Source organism: Triticum dicoccoides, chromosome 5A (assembly GCF_002162155.2).
Source record: "Triticum dicoccoides isolate Atlit2015 ecotype Zavitan chromosome 5A, WEW_v2.0, whole genome shotgun sequence".
Taxonomy (NCBI): domain Eukaryota; kingdom Viridiplantae; phylum Streptophyta; class Magnoliopsida; order Poales; family Poaceae; genus Triticum; species Triticum dicoccoides.
This window is the reverse complement of record NC_041388.1, coordinates 122508349-122525600: the sequence shown is the minus strand read 5'-3', so window position 1 is coordinate 122525600 and position 17252 is coordinate 122508349.

Here is a 17252-nt window from a genome sequence, read left to right as displayed (position 1 = left end):
TGTGAAAAAGCTTCAACCTGATAAGCTCGAGCCCAAATCGGAGAAATGTGTCTTCATAGGATACCCAAAGGAGACTATTGGGTACACCTTCTATCACAGATCCGAAGGCAAGATATCCGTTGCTAAGAATGGATCCTTTCTAGAGAAGGAGTTTCTCTTGAAAGAAGTGAGTGGGAGGAAAGTAGAACTTGATGAGGTAATTATACCTTCTCCCTTATTGGAAAGTAGCTCATCACAAAATCAGTTCCAGTGATTCCTACACCAATTAGTGAGGAAGCTAATGATGATGATCATGAAACTTCTGATCAAGTTACTACCGAACCTCGTAGGTCAACCAGAGTAAGATCCGCACCAGAGAGGTATGATAATCCTGTTCTGGAAGTCATGTTAGTTGACCATGATGAACCTACGAACTACGGGGAAGCGATGATGAGCCTAGATTCCGTGAAATGGCTTGAGGCCATGAAATCTAAGATGGGATCCATGTATGAGAACAAAGTATGGACTTTGGTTGACTTGCCCAATGATCGTCAAGCACTAGAGAATAAATGGATCTTCAAGAAGAAGACTAACGCTGACGGTAATGTAACTGTCTACAAAGCTCAACTTGTTGCGAAAGGTTTTCGACAAGTTCAAGGAGTTGAATACGATGATACCTTCTCACTTGTAGCGATGCTTAAGTCTGTCCGAATCATGTTAGCAATTGCCGCATTTTATGATTATGAAATTTGGCAAATGGATGTCAAAACTGCATTCCTTAATGGATATCTTAAAGAAGAGTTGTATATGATGCAATCAGAAGGTTTTGTCGATCCAAAAGTTGCTAAAAAATGTGCAAGCTCCACCGATCCATCTATGGACTGGTGCAAGCATGTCGGAGTTGGAATATACGCTTTGATAAGTTGATCATGTTGGGTAACATAGCAATAATTCAAAAAAATTCCTACGTGTCACCAAGATCAATCTAGGAGATGCTAGCAACAAGAGAGAGGGAGTGCATCTTCATACCCTTGAAGATCGCTAAGCGGAAGCGTTACAAGGAACGCGGATGATGGAGTCGTACTCACCGCGATTCAAACCGCGGAAGATCCGATCTAGCGCCAAACGGACGGCACCTCCGCGTTCAACACACGTATAGCTCGGGGACATTTCCTCCTTCTTGATCCAGCAAGGGGGAGGAGAAGTTGAGGGAGAGCTCCGGCATCACGACGGCGTGGTGGTGGAGCTTGCAGTTCTCTGGCAGGGCTTCACCAAGCACTACGGAGGAGGAGGAGGAGGTGTTGGAGAGGGGGAGGGCTGCGCCAGGGGAAGGGTGCCGCTGCCCTCCCACCCCCTCTATTTATAGGGTGAAGGGAGAGGGGGCCGGGCCCCCTAGATGCACCAGCCCTCTAGGGGGATGGTTCCCACCCTTGTTTAGCCCACTTGGCCCACCAGGGCAGGTGGCCCCACCCGGCGGACCCTCGGAGACCTTCCGGTGATCCCGGTACAATACTGATAACCCCCGGAACCATTCCGGCGACTGAAACTGGACTTCCCATATATAAATCTTCACCTCCGGACCATTCCGGAACTCCTCGTGATGTCCGAGATCTCATCCGGTACACCGGACAACCTTCGGTAACCACATACTATTTCCCATAACAACTCTAGCATCACCGAACCTTAAGTGTGTAGACCCTATGGGTTCGGGAACCACGCAGACCTGACCGAGACATCTCTCCGGTCAATAACCAACAGCGGGATCTGGATACCCTGTTGGCTCCCACATGTTCCATGATGATCCCATCGGATGAACCATGATGTCGGGGATTCAATTAATCCCGTATACAATTCCCTTTGTCCATTGGTATGTTACTTGCCCGAGATTCGATTGTCGGTATCTTTGTACCTCATTCAATCTCGTTACCGGCAAGTCTCTTTACTCGTTCCGCAATGCATGATCCCGTGGCTAACTCCTTAGTCACATTAAGATCATTATGATGATGCATTACCGAGTGGGCCCAGAGATACCTCTTCGTCATACGGAGTGACAAATCCCAGTCTCGATTCGTGCCAACCCAATAGACACTTTCGGAGATACCTTTAGTGCACCTTTATAGCCACACAGTGACGTTGTGACATTTGATACACCCAAATAACTCCTACGGTATCCGGGAGTTGCACAATCTCATGGTCTAAGGAAATGATACTTGACATTAGAAAAGCTCTAGCAAACGAACTACATGATCTTGTGCTATGCTTAGGATTGAGTCTTGTCCATCACATCATTCTCCTAATGATGTGATCCCGTTATCAACGACATCCAATGTCCATGGTTAGGAAACCACAACCATCTATTGATCAACGAGCTAGTCAACTAGAGGCTCACTAGGGACATGTTGTGATCTATGTATTCACACATGTATTACGGTTTCCGGTTAATAAAATTATAGCATGAACAATAGACAATTATCATGAACAAGGAAATATAATAATAATAACCATTTTATTATTGCCTCTAGGGCATATTTCCAACAGTCTCCCACTTGCACTAGAGTCAATAATCTAGTTCACATTGCCATGTGATCAACACTCATAGTTCACATCGCCATGTGACTAACACCCAAAGAGTTTACTAGAGTCAATAATCTAGTTCACATCACCATGTGATTAACACTCAATGAGTTCTAGGGTTTGATCATGTTATGCTTATGAGAGAGGTTTCAGTCAATGGGCCTGCAACATTCAGATCCGCGTGTTCTTCGCAAATCTCTATTTCATATTGTAGATGTTGCTACTATGCTCCACTTGGAGCTATTCCAAATGGTTGCTCCACTATACTTATCCAGTTTGCTACTCAAAGTCATACAGATAGGTGTTAAAGCTTGCATCGATGTAACCCTTTACGCCAAACTCTTCATCACCTTCATAATCGAGAAACATTTCCTTATTAATTCCTAAGGACAATTTTGACCGTTGTCCAATGATCCGCTCTTGGATCACTCTTATACCCCCTTGCCCGACACATGGCAAGGCACATCGCGGTACACATCATGGCATATCGTATAGAGCCTATGGCTAAGGCATAGGGGACGACTTTCGTCCTTTCTCTTTCTTCTGCCGTGGTCGAGCTTCAAGTCTTAACTCCACACCTTACAACTCAGGTAAGAACTCCTTCTTTGACTGATCCATCTTGAACTCCTTCAAGATCATGTCAAGGTATGTGCTTTGTGAAAGTCTTATCAGGTGTCTTGATCTATCTTTGTAGATCTTGATACCCAACATGTAAGAAGTTTTACACATGTCTTACTTTGAAAAACTCCATTCAAACAACCCTTTATGCTTTCCAGAAATTCTACATCATTTCCGATCAATAATATGTCATCCACATATACTTATCAAAATGTTGTAGTTCTCCCACTCACTTTCTTGCAAATACAAGTTTCTTGCAAACTTTGTATAAGCGCAAATGCTCTGATCACCTCATCAAAGCGTATATATGTTCCAACTCCGAGATGCTTGCTCTAGTCCTTAGAAGGATCGCTGGAGTTTGCATACCTTTTAGCATCCTTAGGATCGACTAAACCTTCTGGTTGTATCACATACAACCTTTCCTCACGGAAACCGTCAAGGAAACTTTGTTTTGACATCCATCTGTCAGATTTCGTAAATGAAAATGCAGCAACTGCTAACATAATTCTAATAGTCTTTAGCATCGCTATGATTGAGAAAGTCTCATCACAGTCAACTCCTTGAACTTGTCGGAAATTTCTTTGAGACAAGTCGAGCTCCATAAATGGTGACAATACCATCAATGTCTGTCTTCTTATTAAAGATCCATTTATTCTCAATGGCTTGTCGTTCATCGGGCAAGTCCACCAAAGTCCATACTTTCTTCTCATACATGGATCCTATCTTGGATTTCATGGCTTCCAACCATTTGTTGGAATCCGGGCCCATCATCGCTTCTTCATAGCTCATAGGTTCATCATTGTCCAACAACATGACCTTTAAGATGGGGTTACCACTGGGAAGTTGTACACACCCTTGTCGACCTACGAGGTTCGATAGTAATTTGATCTGAAGCTTCATGATCATCATCATTAGCTTTCTCTTCAACTGACGTAGTTGCCACAGAAACATCTTTCTGTGCTGCGCTACTCTCTGGTTGAAGTGAAGGTTCAACAACCTCATCAAGTTCTATCTTCCTCCCACTCAATTCTTTCGAGAGAAACTTTTTCTCGAGAAAGGACCTGTTCATAGCGACAAACACTTTGCCCTCAGATCTGAGATAGAAGGTATACCCAATCTTCTTGTTTGGGTATTCTATGAAGACACAAGTTTCTGCTTCGGGTTTGAGCTTTTCTAACCGAAGCCTATCGACATAAGCATCGTAGCCCCAAATCTTAAGAAACAACAATTTAGGTTTCTTGCCAAACCATAGTTCATACGGTGTCGTCTCTAGATGGTGCCCTATTTAAAGTGAATGTAATTGTCTCTAATGCATAACCCCAAAATGATAGCGGTAGATCGGTAAGAGACATCATAGAGCGCACCATATCCAATAAGGTTTGATTGCAACGTTCGACACACCATTACGTTATGATGTTCCAGGCGGCGTCAACTTGAAATGATTCCACCTTGTCTTCAGTGATTGCCAAACTCATAACTCAGATACTCTCCCCTTGATCAAATCATAGGAACTTGATCTTCTTGTTACGATGATTCTCAACTTCACTCCAAAATTGCTTGAACTTTTCAAACATTTCAGACTTATGCTTCATTAAGTAAATATACCCATATCTACTCAATTCATCGGTGAAGGTGAGAAAATAACGATATCCACCACACACGTCAACACTCATCAAACCGCACACATCAGCATGTATGATTTCCAACAAGTCACTTGCCCGTTCCATTGTTACAAAGAAAACGAGGTTTTAGTCATCTTGCCAATGAGGCATGGTTCACATCTTTCAAGTGATTCAAAATCAAGTGACTTCAAAAGTCCATCGGCATGGAGGTTCTTCATGCGCTTTATACCAATATGACCTAAGCGACAGTGCCACAAGAAAGTGACACTATCATTATGAACTCTACATATTTTGGCATCAATTTTATGAACATGTGTATCACTACGATCGATATTCAATAAACAATTCACATTGGGTGCATGACCATAGAAGGTATTATTCATGTAAACAGAATAACCATTATTCTCTGACTTAAATGAATAACCGTATTGCAATAAACATGATCTAATCATGTTCATGCTCAACACAGACACCAATGCAAACAACATTTATCTGGGTTCAACACTAATCCCGAAGGTAGAGGGAGCATGCGATGGTGATCATATCATCCTTGGAAACACTTCCATCACACATCGTCACCTCGCCCTTAGCTAGTCTTCGTTTATTCCGTAGCTTTTGTTTCGAGTTACCAATATTAGCAACTGAACCGGTATCTAATAACCATGTGCTACTAGGAGTACTAGTAAGGTACACATCAATAACACATATACCATATATACTTTTGTTGAAGTTGCCAGCCTTCTTATCTACCAAGTATTTGAGGCAGTTCCGCTACCAGTGACCGTTCCCCTAATAGAAGCACTTCGTCTCGGGTTTGGGTTCTTGGGTTTCTTCAATGGAGCGGCAACTGGCTTGCTATTCATGAAGTTTCCCTTCTTGCCCTTGTCCTTCTTTGAAACCAGTGGTCTTGTAAACCATCAACACTTTGATGCTCCTTATTGATTTCTACCTCTACGGACTTAAGCATGACGAACAGCTTCGGGATCATCTTCCCTTGCATGTTATAGTTCATCACGAAACTCTAGTAGCTTGGTGATAGTGACTGGAGAACTTTGTCAATCACTCTCTTATCTGGAAGATTAACTCCCACTTGATTCAAGCGATTGAAGTACCTAGACATTCTAAGCACATGCTCACTGGATGAGCTATTCTCCCCATCTTGTAGGCAAAGATCTTGTCAGAGGTCTCAAACCTCTCAACACGGTCATGAGCCTGAAATACCAATTTCAGCTCTTGGAACATCTCATATGTTGCATGGCGTTCAAAATGCTTTTGGAGCCCTAACTCTAAGCCGTAAAGCATGGCTCACTAAACTATCAGGTAGTCATCAGATCGTGTCTGCCAGATGTTCACAACATCCACAGACGACGCCAGAGGGGTTGGCACACCGAGCAGTGCATCAAGGACAGAAGCCTTCTATGTAGCAATGAGGACAATCCTCAGACTATGGCCCTAGTCCTGCACAATTGCTTACAATATCTTTAAACTTACTCTTTCTCTAGGAACGCATTAAAACAAGGAGCTAAAGCGCCAGCTATTAATCCACAACATAATTTGCAAAGACAATTTAGACTACGTTCATGATAATTAAGTTCATCTAATCAAATTTTTTAATGAACTCCCACTCAGATAGACATCGCTCTAGTCATCTAAGTGATACATGATCCAAATCGACTAGGCTATGTCCGATCATCACGTGAGACGGACTAGTCATCAATGGTGAACATCTCCATGTTGATCGTATCTACTATACGACTCATGTTCGACCTTTCGGTCTCTTGTGTTCCTAGGCCATGTCTGTACATGCTAGGCTCGTCAAGTCAACCTAAGTGTTTCGCATGTGTAAATCTGGCTTACACCCGTTGTATGCGAACATTAGAATCTATCACACTCGATCATCACGTGGTGCTTCGAAACAATGAACCTTCGCAACGGTGCACAGTTAGGGGGAACACATTTCTTGAAATTTTTAGTGAGGGGTCATCTTATTTATGCTACCGTCGTTCTAAGAAAATAAGATGTAACCATGAAAAACATCACATGAAAATCATAAAGTGACATGATATGGCCAATATCATCTTGCGCCTTTGATCTCCATCTTCGAGGGGCGGCATGATCACCTTCGTCACCGGCTTGACACCATGATCTCCATCATCGTGTCTTCATGAAGTTTTCTCGCCAACTATTACTTATACTACTATGGCTAATGGTTAGCAATGAAGTAAAGTAATTACATTGCATTTTTCATTAACACGCAGGTCATACAATAAATTAAGACAACTCCTATGGCTCCTGCCAGTTGTCATACTCATCGACATGCAAGTCGTGATTCCTATTACAAGAACATGATCAGTCTCATACATCACATATATATAATTCATCACATCCTTTTGGCCATATCACATCACATAGCATACCCTGCAAAAACAAGTTACACGTCTGTCGGTGTCAAAACCGGCGGATCTTGGGTAGGGGGTCCCGAACTGCGCGTCTAGGCCGGATGGTAACAGGAGGCAAGGGACATGAAGTTTTACCCAGGTTCGGGCCCTCTTGATGGAGGTAAAACCCTACGTCCTGCTTGATTAATATTGATGATATGGGTAGAACAAGAGTAGATCTACCACGAGATCAGAGACGCTAAACCCTAGAAGCTAGCCTATGGTATGATTGCATGTTGTGATTGTTGTCCTACGGACTAAAACCCTTCGGTTTATATAGACACCAGAGACGGTTAGGGTTACACAAGGTCGGTTACAAAGGAGGAGATATCCATATTTGTATTGCCTAGCTTGCCTTCCACGCCAAGTAGAGTCCCATCCGGACACGAGACGAAGTCTTCAATCTTGTATCTTCATAGTCTAATAGTCCGGCCAATGGAGATAGTCCGGCTGTCCGGATACCCCCTAATCCAGGACCCCCTCAGTAGCCCCTGAACCAGGCTTCAATGACGATGGGTCCGGCGCGCAGTATTGTCTTCGGCATTGCAAGGCGGGTTCCTTCTCCGAATACATCACAGAAGAATTTGAATACGAGGATAGTGTCCGACCCTGAAAAATAAGTTCCACATTCCACCGTAGAGAGAATAATATTTTCACAGATCTAATTTGCTGGCTTGTTTTGGCAACACGACGTTACGTCATGGCCCGGTGACTATTCGAACCGTTTCTTTTAACCAGCCCCACACATAACGCGAGGCAGTTTTTCGACATGTCTTGTCAGAGCAGAGATCGTGTCCCCTTATTACGGGATTCTCATCAATATGGGCGTGGGTAACCCAACCGCGCCATCAATTGCGGAGCTTGGGGGATAAGCGAGTTTTACCAGACAAGTGGGGACGCTTAGTTTTGTCCACCCATATAAAGGGATGAGGATTCACCGCTCTATCCACGCCTTCTTCCTCCTTTGCTCATCCGCCCCCGCACACTCGAGCTCTAGCGCCCAAGTCCTCACTTCCATCTCCACCTTCTCCAATCATGTCCGGAGCGGGAGGCAAGTGGATGGTCTCCTCCATAACGGAGTGAGACATCAAGAAACTGAGGAGAGCCGGATACCTGCCCGACGACATTGCGCACCGGCTCCCAGATGAGGGGCAACTCATCCCCACCTCCAGGCCCCATGAGAGGGTGGTATTCCTCACCCATTTCCTCTGCGTACTGGGATTCCCTCTCCATCCCTTCGTCCGGGGGCTCATGTTTTATTACGGCCTGGATTTCCACGATCTGGCCCCGAACTTCATCCTCAACATCTCGGCGTTTATCGTCGTGTGTGAGGCCTTCCTCCGCATCAAGCCCCACTTCGGTTTATGGCTGAAGACCTTCAACGTCAAGCCGAAGGTGGTGGGCGGCCGCCAGGCGGAGTGCGGAGGCGTCATGGTGGGCAAGATGCCCAACATAACATGGCTCGAGGGCTCCTTTGTGGAAACCATAAAGGGGTGGCAATCAGGGTGGTTCTATATCACCGAGCCGTGCGACCCCGCATGGGTAGCGGCCCCCGAGTTCCGATCTGGCATCCCCATGCGGCTCACTTCCTGGAAGGAGAAGGGCATGTCCTGGGGTAATTCAAAAGAGCTGACCGGACTCCAGTCATGTATTCAAAACATGGTGGACAAGAAGCTCAAGCTCGTCAACATAGTCCAGGTTATGCTCATCCGCCGGATACTCCCATGCCAACAACGGGAGTTCACCTTGTGGGAGTTCAATCCGGCGCAGCACCGAACTCCGAACAGGCTCTTCGATACGACTCATGAAGATGCATGGAGGGTGCTGTTCAAGAGCGCCGAGGTCCCTCCCCCCATCACTGAGGATCGCGGATTCAGCGCAAAGCGCCACGCTAGTGCGGTAAGTTGTTTTACCTTTCACAGGATACTTATTTTTATATAGATTGACTCTATGTGGGATCTAAACTCCCGTGCCTTTGACAGGACTGGCAGAAGATGGCCGGACAAATCGACTGTCCGGCTCCTTTGCCCGAAGGCCCCGCAGACGCCCTTCTGGCGAAGATGTTGACTCCGGCCCCTTATAAGGTGCCGGAGAAGACCAAGAAGGCCAAGGGAGCTCGAAAGAGTTCCCGACGCCAGGCGTCGTCAGACTCACCGTCCGATGACTCTGCAGCGCACTCTTCCCCCGAAGACGAGGAAGAGGAAGAAGAGGCTCCCCCACCGACTGGGGGAGACAAGAAAAGGAAGGCCGCCCCAACCGGGGAGGCCGGAGGGTCCAAGAAGGGAAGGACCCTCCCTCCGAACAGCTCCACCGCCGACGAAAGTGAAGATGAGTGGTTGCCCAGGGCCAAGCCCTCGGGGAGATCGTAAGTATTCGAATACCAAAGTTACCCATAGGATTCCTTCGTCGCACTACTTTTCCTAACGCTGAACTCAATTGTGCAGGCCGCCCCGAGCCAATATCGAGGTATCCTCGGACGGCTCCCTGGGCTCGTCGGACATGGATAGCGATCCAGTCCCGACCGCCACCTCCCCTCATCCTGCCGATGATGCCGAAGTGTTGTCTCAAGAGGTATCGGATCGAGGTGGGACCGTCCCAGAGGTGCCTCAAGGCGACCTTCCGGACTCAGGGAGCCGAGGGGATGGGTCCCCGAGAGCCCCGAGTTCGGCCCTCAGCCGAACACCGCGCCGGATCCTCCAACGGCTCCGGGCTCGGGCAGGCGGTCCCCTTCTAAGAGGGGCAAAACGCCAGTGCCAGTGACCTCTGCCCATCCAGAGGCACCAGACAGCCTGCTGGAAGCGCTTCGCAACGCTTCCATTGACGAGGAGCACCGCACCATCATGAGTGCGGTGATTCAGAAGGTTCAGTCCGCCAAGAGCGGATTGACTGAGGCCTGTGCAAGCCTTCTAACAGGCTTCGAGGTAAGTGTGTTTAAAATGTAGTAGAAATATTACGCATAGACAGTAGCCCCTGATGCTTTGTTCGGTGTTCACAAAGAAAAGCCGAATAGAGGATCAAATAATATCGCAGGAGTCTAATATAAGTATTGTCAATATGCATATGCAGGCTTCTCTGCTGGCGTCCGCCGCACTAACTGCGAAGGTCGCCGTACTGAAGCAGGACCTCGATGGGTCGAAGAAAGAGCTTGGCCTTGCCAAGAGGCAGCTCGAGGAGAACGAGGGTAAGTAATACCCCGTCTATAGATATGTATATATAAAAAAGGACGCGATTGCAAAATGACAGGATCATTGTATGTTTTGACAGGGGCCACGACCGAGGTGGCAGCCCTGGAGCAAGCGCTGACCAAGGCCGAAGATACAGCGGCCAAGGAGCACACCGAGCGAGAGAGGCACGAGGCTCGGGTGGGCGAGGTGCAGCAAGAGCTCCAGGCTCTCGTGGCGAATCACGAGGCGTTGGAGCTTGACTTGAAGACGTGAGAGTCTGAGCTTGCCGCGGCCCGTGAGAGCGCGAAGAGTGCCAAGGCCGAGGCCCAGAAGGCCCTTCAGGAGATCGATGCGATGAAGAAGATAGCGGCGGGTAAGGCTTTCTATATGCAAAGCAAGCATGTAAAAGTGAATTACCGATTCTTACCCGAATCCAGAGCTCTTCAGGAGCATTTGCAGATTTGCCCCGCAGTGTGTCCGATGCCGCACAATTTTACCTGGCCAAGGACGGAAGCTCGACGGAGAAGCTGTTCTGGTCTTAGTAAGCTGAGGCCGAACATCCGGTGCCAATGGGCGACCAACTGAAGCAGATGGTCGAGCTACATAAGGCGGCCGATCAGGCCATGAAGGGCTTCATAGTCCGGTTGTGGCCTGGCGACGCCCTTCTGAACAGCTTCTTCGGCCTGGTGAGGCGGCTTGTGGATGCCTGCCCCCGGCTGGAGGTCGTCAAGCGATCCGTCTGCATAGAAGGTGCACATCGGGATTTCGCCCGTGTAAAAATGCAGTGGGTCAAGCTAGATGCCATGAAGCTGATCAAGGAGGGGCCACCGGAGGGCAAGGAGCACCGCCACCCCGAGATGTACTACGAGGGTTTTCTGCCGGGTGCCCGTCTTATCGTGGATGAGTGTTCACAAAATGTAATATTTGAATGAGACTTGCTCGTGTTGTCCTGTATGTATGAAAACTTGTATCATGTTCGCTATGCAACGCTTGTTAGAATTTAAAATATTACCTTCTGTTTGGCTGTTTATCCAATCTGAGAGATGGCTAGTCCTCGGCTTCTGCCCCCATGCCACGAGTGCTGGGGTGTTCGGGATAAACCTGAGCACTCTTGTTCCCATGTTTGGGTCCTTCGAGGGAGGTGCTCAGCACAACGAACAAGGCAACCGGACTAATAATGCTTTATCACTCTCACTTAGCCATAGAATTCTATAATTTGAAATTTCGGCGAAGCCCCTGGTATTCGGAAGGCCGAATTCGAGGCGCGATACACGCCTGTAAGCCGGACAGAGCCGGCCCCTCGCCCTAAGCGGCATAAGTCTTTAGGGACTCGAAAAACCTCGCCGAACAGCGACCAGTCTCTCGCCTTATCATGATAGTCAGTTTTAGCTTTCTCTACTGAGGTGCTCACCCCGACAGAACCGGGGCACAATCGCTGTAGTTCTCCTAGCGCTACCTTAGCCGATAGAGTGGAACGTAAGGTACCAAAACATAGGAGCCGGGCAAACCCAACATTTGACCAAAGACATGATTCGGAGCTGATGCCTATAATGCTATAAGTTCGGGTGCCGCACTTGTGAAAGTGTTCGGACTTTTCACACCGCATTGTGGGGTATGTGAGCCCCTGGTGTGTTGGCCGTACCAGAGTGTACGGTTGCAAGGCGTCATTAATGAACATACACACACATATATATAACAAGAATGCAATAATAGCTGTAATGTCATGCATTGTTTATTGAAAAGTTGCGTTAAAGCAGAGTGATACAGATAGTGCGATAAGCAAAAGAGTAGGACTATGTCCCTTCCAAGGGAGAGCTGAGGAATGATGTGAAATCTGTAATCAACCTGGGAATTCCGTTGTATAACATAGCTGTCTGCCTCCTTGGTTGTTGTATCATGTGTTCGGCAATAGGGCTGCCGGACAGTGTTTCCAGAGATTAAGGTCCTGAAAGAAAAAAAGAAAAAAACCAAACGGGAAGCCCCTAGTGCGGTTTAGGCCGCGCTTTGGGGCGTGCCGCAGTTGTGCCCCCCCTCCCCACCTGTGCCCATGGTATTTTTAATGCGTAATTATGTACGCGCGGCACGAATAGCGCCGTTGGGCTGGGATTGGGGTGGCCACCGTATTGCTATGAGAGCTCAGATCGCGCCAGGCGGTCTATTTGCCGATTGCCTCAAGCACGCTTGAAGGTGTCCGGGCTTTGAAACGCCAAACTGGTAGATTGCCTTGAGAGGCTGGTTTGCGCTTCTGCTGCGAGGGCCGCGGTGTGCTCCTCTGTTCAGAGAGAGCGCTCTGTGTTTCCATTGACTGTGATAACTCCGCGAGGTCCTGGCATCTTGAGCTTGATGTATGCATAATGCGGTACCGCATTGAATCTAGCAAATGTGGTTCGTCCGAGCAGCACGTGATAACCACTGCAGAAGGGGACTATATCGAAGATTAAGTCTTCGCTTCGGAAGTTATCCGGGGATTCGAAGACCACTTCTAGTGTAATGGAGCCTATGCAATGGGCATCTACGCCTGGAATGACGCCCTTAAAGGTCGTTTTTGTGGGTTTGATCCTTGAGGGGTCTATACCCATTTTGCGCACTGTGTCCTGATAAAGCAGGTTCAGGCTGCTGCCGCCATCCATAAGGACTCGAGTGAGGTGAAATCCGTCGATGATTGGGTCTAGAACCAGTGTGGCGAATCCGCCGTGACGGATACTAGTGGGGTGGTCCCTGCGATCGAAGGTGATTGGACAGGAGGACCAAGGGTTGAACTTTGGGGCGACTGGCTCCAACGCATATATGTCCCTAAGCGCACGCTTCCGCTCCCTCTTGGGGATGTGGGTTGCGTATATCATGTTCACCGTCCGCACTTGCGGAGGGAACCTCTTCTGTCCTCCAGTGTGTGGCTGCCGGGGCTCCTCCTCGTCATCGCTATGCGGCCCCTTGTCCTTGTTTTTGGCAATAAACTTGTCGGCCTGCTTGAACACCCAACAATCCCTGTTGGTGTGATTGGCTGGCTTGTCTGGGGTGCCATGTATTTGACACGAGCGATCGAGTATACGGTCCAAGCTGGACGGACTCGGCGTACTTTGTTTAAATGGCTTTTTCCGCTGACCGGGTTTAGAGCCTTTGAATCCGGCATTAACTGTCGTATCCTCAGTATTTTCGCTGTTAATGCGGCGCTTATGCTTGTTGCGACGTGACCTGTTATTGCCGTCCTTGGTATTTGAGGTACCATGGTTCTTTGATATGTTATTACTGCGAGCCAGCCAGCTGTCTTCTCCCGCACAAAAGCGGGTCATGAGCGTCGTGAGGGCTGCCATAGATTTCGGCTTTTCCTGGCCAAGGTGCCGGGCTAGCCACTCGTCTCGGATGTTGTGCTTGAAAGCTGCTAAGGCCTCCGCATCCGGACAGTCGACTATTTGATTTTTCTTTGTAAGGAATCGAGTCCAGAATTGCTTGGCCGACTCTTCTGGCTGCTGAATTATGTGGCTTAGATCATCGGCGTCTGGTGGTCGCACATAAGTGCCCTGAAAGTTGTTGAGGCATGCGGCTTCCAGATCTTCCCAACAACTAATGGAGTCCGCTGGCAAGCTATTAAGCCAATGTCGCGCTGGTCCTTTGAGCTTTAGTGGGAGGTATTTGATGGCATGTAAGTCATCACCACGGGCCATGTGGATGTGGAGGAGGAAGTCCTCAATCCATACTGCGGGATCTGTTGTGCCGTCGTATGATTCAATGTTTACAGGTTTGAAACCTTCTGGGAATTGATGTTCCATTACTTCGTCTGTGAAGCATAAGGGGTGTGCGGCGCCTCTGTACTGGGCTATATCTCGAAGCAGCTCGAATGAGTTTTGCCCGCTGTGTTCGGCCCGGCCAGATTTGCTTTTACTGTATCCGGCGTGACGTTTGTCGTTTCGCAGAGTGGTGCGCCCTCATGATCCGTAGATCGATCTTGAATGCTTTTCCCTGTCCTCCAATATGCCTCGCAGGTCTGGCGTATTTCCCCATGGCTTTGAATGGCGTTGGGGTGGAGGCTGAGCTTTTGGCTGGAATGCCTCTCTATCGCGGCCACGAGGTGGCCGATCATCCATATCATACGCTTCTTCCTCCAGTCGGGGTAGTAACCTGCGCCTTGGGTAACTCTTGGAGGGGCGCTCGAGTTTATAGTCCTCGGCTGCGAGGACTTTAGTCCATTTGTCAGCTAGCAGATCTTGATCAGCTTGAAGCTGCTGCTGCTTTTTCTTTAGGCTATTTGCCGTGGCCATAAGCCGGCGCTTGAAGCGCTCTTGTTCGACGGGATCCTCTGGGACGGCGAATTCATCGTCGCCGAGGCTTGCCTCGTCTTCGGAGGGGGGCATGTAATTGTCATCCTCCTCCTCTTCATCTGCCGCTCTCCCAGGAGAGCTGGCTCCTTCATCCTCCTGCTCTAAATCTTGCTGGAGGGGATTGCTGTTGTTTTTGGTGCTATTCGGAGTGTTATTATCTCCTGTGCCGGTATCACCACTTTTGCTTTGGCGGGACTTAGAGCGGCGCCGCTGACGTCGGCGCTTGGGTTGCTTCTTGGAGGGGTCATCCTCCGCTATCTCGTCGCCATTGCCTTCGTTGGGTGTATCCACCATGTATATGTCATATGACGAGGTGGCTTTCCAGTGCCCTATAGGTGCTGGTTCGTGTTCGTCTCCTACATCGTCCTCCATGCCGTCGATGTCTCCGGAGTCGAAGTCGAGCATGTCGGTTAAATCATCGACAGTGGCTACGAAGTGGGTGGTGGGTGGGTGTCGAATTTCTTCGTCTTCCGCATCCCAATCCTGTTGGCCATAATCCGACCATGGCTCTCCTGACAAAGAGAGAGCCCTTAGTGAATTCAGAATGTCGCCGAGGGGCGAGTGCTGAAAAACATCCGCGGCGGTGAATTCCATGATCGGCGCCCAATCGGATTCGATTGGCAGGGGCGCGGACGGTTCGGAGTCTGGGAAAGAGTTCGACACCTTGGAGTCACGGGCTGCGCAGAGGATTATGCTAGTGTTTGGCTCGATCACCGTCGATACTGGAGCCCCTGAGGTGGTGTCTAACCACCCATCCTCGATTGGCGCATTTTGCTCCGAACTAAGGGTCAGAGAAGATGCGGGCGCGGCCTCTGGGGTACTGTTCGGCGGCAGAGCTAGGTCATACCCATCGCGACAGTGGGGTGTGCCCGGCTGTGGCTCGAATCCGTCGAAGATCAAGTCTCCGCGGATGTCGGCCGTGGAGTTCAAACTTCCAAATCTGACCTGATGGCCAGGGGCGTAGCTTTCAATCTGCTCCGGATGGCCAAGCGAATTAGCCCGCAGTGCAAAGCCGCCGAATACGAAGATCTGTACAGGGAGGAAGGTCTCACCCTGGACCGCATCGCTATCGATGATAGTAGGAGCCATCAAGCCTAACGGTGACGACACAGAGGAACTCTCAATGAAAGCACCAATTTCGGTGTCAAAACAGGCGGATCTCGGGTAGGGGGTCCCGAACTGCGCGTCTAGGCCAGATGGTAACAGGAGGCAAGGGACACGAAGTTTTACCCAGGTTCGGGCCCTCTTGATGGAGGTAAAACCCTACGCCCTGCTTGATTAATATTGATGATATGGGTAGTACAAGAGTAGATCTACCACGAGATCAGAGAGGCTAAACCCTAGAAGCTAGCCTATGGTATGATTGCATGTTGTGATTGTTGTCCTACGGACTAAAACCCTTCGGTTTATATAGACACCGGAGAGGGTTAGGGTTACACAAGGTCGGTTACAAAGGAGGAGATATCCATATTCGTATTGCCTAGCTTGCCTTCCACGCCAAGTAGAGTCCCATCCGGACACGAGACGAAGTCTTCAACCTTGTATCTTCATAGTCTAATAGTCCGGCCAATGGAGATAGTCCGGTTGTCCGGAGACCCCCTAATCCAGGACTCCCTCAACGTCCTCTAATTGTTGTTGCATGTTTTACGTGGCTGCTATGGGTTTCTAGCAAGAACGTTTCTTACCTACGCAAAAGCCACAACGGTGATATGACAATTGCTATTTACCCTTCATAAGGACCCTCTTCATCGAATCCGATCCGACTAAAGTGGGAGAGACAGACACTCGCTAGCCACCTTATGCATCAAGTGAATGTCTGTCGGTTGAACCAGTCTCACGTAAGAGTATGTGTAAAGTCAGTCCGGGATGCTTCATCCCACAATGCCGCTGAATGAAGATAAGACTAGTAACGGTAAGCAAATTTACCAAATCATCACCCACAACTACTTTGTGTTCTACTCGTGCATAGAATCTACGCATGGACCTAGCTCATGATGCCACTGTTGGGTAACATAGCAATAATTCAAAAATTATCCTACGTGTCACCAAGATCAATCTAGGAGATGCTAGCAACGAGAGAGAGGGAGTGCATCTTCATACCCTTGAAGATCGCTAAGCGGAAGCGTTACAAGGAACGCAGATGATGGAGTCGTACTCGCGGCGATTCAACTCGCGAAAGATCCGATCTAGCACCGAACGAACGGCGCCTCCGTGTTCAACACACATACAGCCCGGGGACATCTGCTCCTTCTTGATCCAGCAAGGGGAGGAGAAGTTGAGGGAGAGCTCCGGCAGCACGACGGCGTGGTGGTGGAGCTTGCATTTCTCCGGCAGGGCATCGCCAATCACTACGAAGGAGGAGGATGTGTTGGAGAGGGGGAGGGTTGCGCCAGGGGAAGGGTGCGGCTTCCCTCCCACCCCCTCTATTTATAGGGTGAATGGAGAGGGGGCCGGCGCCCCTAGATGCATCTAGAGGGGGGGCAAGGGGGGAATTTGCCCCCCAAGTTTGGTGGGCGGCGCCCCCACCCCGTAGGGTTTTCA